Here is a 6,050-nt window from a genome sequence, read left to right as displayed (position 1 = left end):
GCAACTTTCTCCATCCCATATTACAGCTCTGAGCATGTAATAATTTTTCTCAGTTGTAGCTCCAGACTCAGCCCTTAATTTATATCCTTTTTTTTTTTTTTTTTTTTTTTTTTTTGGTCAGTTTCATTTTTATTTTCCTTATTCTGTTATTGTTACGATATTTTTTGGTGTGCTTTTTTTTCCACCCCCAGGTTTAATGAGCTTTTCTGGCAGGATATTTTGGTCACAGCACCACATTCAATACAGAGGGACAAGCATTTTACTTCTCACCCTCCGTGTCTAAATACCTGACACGTGGCAGCTGCTCTTTCAGAGGGCACTAACAGCCCTGCAATCTCAGAAACCTCTAAAAGGGCAGAGGAAAGCACACAGAACCTGCTTTAAATCTGGTCTCAAAGTGCTTTAAAGAACAGAGAAAGCTGGACCAAATCTACCCCAATGATCAGTCTGTCTGGAGGCTTCATTATACAGTGATTTTGGACAGAGTTTGGCAGGTGCAGCTCCTGCCTGTCTCAGCTCAGGCTGTTCCTGCTGTGGACAACTCGTCTCCCCTGCCTCAATGGGGACCCTCCAGGCTGGGGAACACTCCCCTGCTCCTGGTGGCAGGACAAGACTCAGCAAAAAAAACCTCCTTTTTGCTCGTTTCTGCCTTAGTGTCTCCCCCCCCCTTTTTCTGGCTGTGCTGATGCTTTGGTGAAAATCACTTCAAAAGGTGTTTTTCAGAGAAAGAAAACCCCACGTGCAGCTCTGTCCTTTGGAAACAACCCCAGCAGGACTGGAAACAAGGAAGGTCCTTGGAACTCTTCTCACAGTTGTTGGGCATCTTCGATTTGATGCATTTTGGGCCATAACGTTTAGCCCAGCTCCTCCTGCTTCCTGTGAGAGGGCTGTGACTTGGGAAGTCAAAAGGAAATCTCACCTAGCAGGGGGGTTTGCTTGCATGTGCCAACAGCCACGGTTTCTCCTGTACATTTAATTTTGGGAAGCCAGGAAGAGATAGGAAATGGGTGGGAAGTCTGCGTTTTGGGCACTTTGTTCCACTTTTCTGCTGGTGGCAGCTCAAAACTGCCCCGGGTGAGGGGAAAAAAGGAACAACAAACCAGGTTAATTGTGATAACTGGGTCGGTGCCTTTCTCTTTACAAAGGGAACCTGTCTGTTGCCTCTTCTGTGCCACAAACAGCCTCTTCCAGGCAGTAATTTCCAGCACAACAGTGACAGGGGGAGAGAGAGAAAAGAGAGAGGAAAACTGAACTGCTCAGAAAAGAAAGGACTTTTGTCTGCCAGGTCAGCTTTGTGCTTGACTTCCCTGCCTGAAATACCTGCTCTAAATTTGCACGGGCAAGGGGTGTTGCACAAAGGGATGGGGTGTCTTTGTCACTGCTGCTCCCTCCTGCCAACTGTCATTACCCCGGATTCTTCCCCTGCTGCGACTCAGGGAGGCTCAGGCTTTGAATTTTCAGCACTTCCCCACGTTGGAAAGGGAAAATAACTCAGCAATAAAAGAGCTCCATCCACGCAATCAGCCCTTTTCTTTCACCAAATTACTTAACACGACACAAAATGTAAGGAAAGGAGGAAAACCAGTATTTGAAAATACATCCTGTTTCCTTTAAAATCACAGGAGATGGTAACCAGCTCCTCAGCAAGTTATTTGGCAAGGAAATTGATGCGTTTTCTGTGCAGTTTCATTTCCTACACTTGCAGTAAATGTTCTGAGGAAAGACACCCTCAGAGTCCAGAGCTGTTCAATTTGCACCGATGGTTTCAGTGCAGCAGAAGAAAAAACAAACAAACAAACAAACAACCCCACGTTTCCCATCAATTTCCACCTGTGATTATGAGACCTGCCCAACGTGGTGGTGGTAATTAACTCTTGAGACCTCACCTGCCTGTTTCTGTGCACCTGCCCTGCAGGGAACAGAAGTTCAGGTACGGGAAGTGTAAGGGGAGAGGTAAAAATAGAAGGAAAAATAGGATGATCTGTGTGAAAACCACCCGTTTTCTGCCGTGCAGCCTGGTGGGTGGGAGGCAGGTAGTGCTGATCCTCTCCCCATCCCCTGCTGAGCCCACCTGGGCCAGCAGCTCCTGGCTGTTACAAGACACATTCCCACAGGCTGCTTCATTCCTGGAGCAGATGTTCCTGCCTGGAAAACATTCCCAGCTTTGTTTGGTTGTGGGGAATTTTATAAGGAGCCAGACCACGACGCTTTGCAAAGAAATTCCCGAGAGATTATTCGTGGGATAATGGAGGTAATTGATGAGTGTTCTGGGGCCATTAAACCCTTTTCATTTACTGCACCGTAGGCGAGATTTTAACTCCTCTCCAGACGGAGAGAAGCCCTGCTCACTGACACGCTGAGTCGCTAATTGCCTTGAAGGTTTCATTAAAAGCCTTGCTAAAGAGCAGGTATTAGTCACACTCTGATCAAGGTGCAGCCAGACATCCCAGCACGCAGGGATCCTGCAGGGGATGATGATGTGGAAGCAGCTGCTGCCTCCTCCTCTCTGCAATTAACGCTGATAAACGCCAAGTGCCTCCTGGAGATGCCTCCTCTTGGATGGGCAACCTGAAGATACTGATGGGGAGGAAAGGCAGGGTGGACCCAAACATCAGCCACTGCCTTTTCAGCCCATTTTCTGCTTCCCTGCCCCAGGGATAAGAGGAGGCTCCTCCAGGGACACTCTCACTTGCACCCACCGTGAGAAACGTGCAGGAGGTTTGAGGCAGAGGAATATTCTGCACAGACTCCTAATGACAAGCAGCAGGATGGAGGAGATGGCATCATCAAGGCTCCTGCCCTTGCACCATCCTGTGTTTTGCTTTAACTAATGGAGTTTGGGCAATTAAGTACTTCAAGCAACACATTTCCAGTAGACTAATTGCTTCTGCTGGACACTGGCTTTCTGATTCTTGGTGCAAGGCAACTTATGGCCTTGAACTGTTTCTCACAGCCTTTTCTCTGACTAGTATGTGCTGGTGCCAATAATTAATTCAGCTGCTAATCACAAGGAGAGCATCCCCTCAGGAACCAGTGTCCTCCAGAGACAAGGAACAGGGCACAGGGAACACACCCTGGGGCAGCTGAGACCTGAGAACCTTGGACACAACCTCTATTCCCCAGAACCCATCTGGGTGGGTGCAAATGGGTCTTCAGTCCTCTTCCACAAACCTCCCTTCTTTTACCTTCCCAATTTCTGTTCCTGCTTAGTCTTCTGCCTTTTTGTCACGGGTTTAAAGCTAAACTGGAACAATCCAAAGCCAAGGGAAGATAACTGCTGGTGGGTGGTGCAAAGTGACAGGGCTGTGCAGATTTCACCCAGGAAAAACACCAGGAAACTTCCCCCATTCCAATCCGTTCACTGGGCAGTAAAAGCCTGTGCACAGCTGGGTTTGGAGAAGGGGAGATAGGCTGGAAAATGCCAGTCTGGTTTATCCAGGAAGGGCTTGTGTGCAGCCATATCTTAAGAAAACTTGTGGCCAGGATCATTCAGGATTTATTCATGTATGGGCAGCACAGACAACCCTGCTTGAGAGAGACCAGGCAGTGGAGCCTCTTCTCTGTCCCCCCTGTTATTTAAGTTTTACTTTTTCTTTTTTTTTTATTTTCCAGGCAGCATAAAGTGCTGTTTCTAAACCAGAGAAGCAGGACAGGTGAAGCACCACTACATCCACTTGGCAGAATTCCTGTGTTGTTTTACGGGACCTGCCCCAGACGTGACGTGATCTCGAGCACCGTGTGCCCCTGTGGAAAAGCCCTGAACTGGCTTGGGAGGAAAAACTGCTTTAGCACAAGTCCTGGGCCTGTGGAAATGTGCAGGGTTCTCCACTGCTGCTCCTGGCTCTTAGGTGACATTCCAGAAACAGGATCCAGGATGTTTGCAGATGCTCTTACAGGAAAACTCCCCAATGGCAGAATCAGTGACAGCCCACCAGCCCCTCCAGACCTCACTGCCCTCCTTTTCCTGATGGAATTGAGGCTTTTTGTCAATGGTCAGTGCTCTTTCTAAGCAGATATGGCCCTCAGAGCAGCTGAGGAAACCCCAGCCTCTCCACTTGACCTGGCTGATGGGATTCATGTCTTCTACATTCAGTGTATAGAGGGCAAGGTGGGAAAACTGAGACCCCAATGGCACCATTTAAACAAAGCCCCAATGACAGCCCCCCATGTCCAGCTGGCAAAGGGCAGCTCTGTCCATGAAACTCTTCTCTCCTCCTCCCCAGGGCTCTGCCTGAGTTCCTGTTCATAACTGAAATTTCCCCTCTTGTGTCCAGTGTGAGCACAGGCCCTTTAAACTTCATGGTGCAACACACATAATTGTTTATACGTTGGTGTCAGAAAGTTGACAGCATCAAATCTGTCGTTTTAGTCATTTTTTTTTCCCCCTCTATAAATGAAATGACCACCTGGGTGGAAACTCACCAAGAAACCTGCCTGATGGTAAATGTTATTTATCATCATGGACAGAAAAAAAACCCATATTCTCAAGAAGTCTGATTTTTTAAATTGCCAATTTTTGAAAGTACCAAACTAACACAATCTCTCCTGCCTCATGGCTCTCTACTTTTTTGCACTGTACCTTCTGCAAGTGCTTTGGACACAAATACTAATTTGCATCTCAAGTTGCAGTTAGAAATCAAAGTTTGGACTTAATGACTCTGAGCAAGATTTCTGGTGAATGGTGTAAGTTTGGGAACTAAAGAACTGCAAGTTCTTAGTCTGGGGCATTCCCACCAAGCACACATCAAAACCAGGACATGGCTGGATGAGAACTTCCTGCTCTGGGAAGAAACTGCTCTAAACTGACCATTTTGTTGGATAAAATAATCCAGTTTTGCACTTGGGTGTGTCTTTTAAAATATTCTGTCTCTGTTTGGGTTTACAGCACAGCTCTACACCTGCCCAGGTCCAAATTCTGCAACTGAGAGCAAAGCTCAGTGCAATCCAGGGCCGGCAACATCAAATCAGTCTGTGATGCTGAACTTGTTGCCCTTGTGGCCAGGAGGGCCAAGGGAATCCTGAGGTGCACAAGGAAGAGTGGCCAAGAGGGTGGAGAAACCTCATCCTGCCCCTGCTCTACTCTACTCTGCCAAATTGAGGTGAAATTAATGGGTATTTCTGCAGAGCTCAGATGCTCAGGTGAGACACACGACTGGGAGGATACATGGGTTAGCACCACCAAGTTCCTCATGGCTACCATCTGTTTTCCATCCCTGGTTCAATGTGCATTCCAAGGGGACCAGGCACAAGAAGCTTCCTCCACTCCAGGAGCCCTTAGGAGAGAGGGTCTCTGCTCCATCCCCTGGGATTGGGGAAGCACTTTTATCTACCCACAGCAGGAAAAAAAACCCAGCAGCTTCTGAGTATTTTTTTTTTCAATATGAAGGGGTACAGGATGTTTCTATGGACTATTTGCACAGTACATAGGTTGTTAATACTTGAGGGGTTTATTACTCCATCAGGGAGGGAAAAGTGAGACCCACCCAGAAGTGATGGGTCTGATCTAAAGTCTTCCTGCTCACTTTGGTGCACCCACTGGGGCCACAGCATCTCCAAGAACCAAGCCCAGAGCAGGGGCTGAAAAAGAAAAAAATAGATGGGGAACACCATAACCTGGCAGAGACAGGGAGAGGTCCCCCAGGCATAAGGAATACCAGAGGGGGAAGCATTTTTGGTGGGGATAAAAGTGACTGAGCACAAGCCCCAGCAGCAGAACCACACGTGCCTGAGTGCAGCTTTTCAGGTCATGTCTTTGCATGGTGGGGTCAACCCCATTCCACCCTTTAGCTACTCTGGCACACAAAAGGCCCCTGGAGCTGTAGGGTATGTCACTGGGAGACAAGTACACAGAGAGCCATTTGCAGAATTAAGTCTTTCCCCTTTTTGTTCTTGCGCGGAGCCTTTCGTTATAAACAGTAATTGTAGTAATGAATGTTTGTAAGCCAAGAGCAATGGTAATAATTTGTCCACTTGGGGAGACTCAGGCACTGAGGGTCAAACAGCTCATGGTCATAATTAGTCCAGTGTTTGAGTAAGCAAGAAGCAGGAAT

This window comes from Chaetura pelagica, unplaced genomic scaffold (genome assembly GCF_000747805.2).
Source record: "Chaetura pelagica isolate M959 unplaced genomic scaffold, ChaPel_1.0 scaffold1341, whole genome shotgun sequence".
NCBI lineage: Eukaryota > Metazoa > Chordata > Aves > Apodiformes > Apodidae > Chaetura > Chaetura pelagica.
This window is presented reverse-complemented; position numbering follows the sequence as displayed.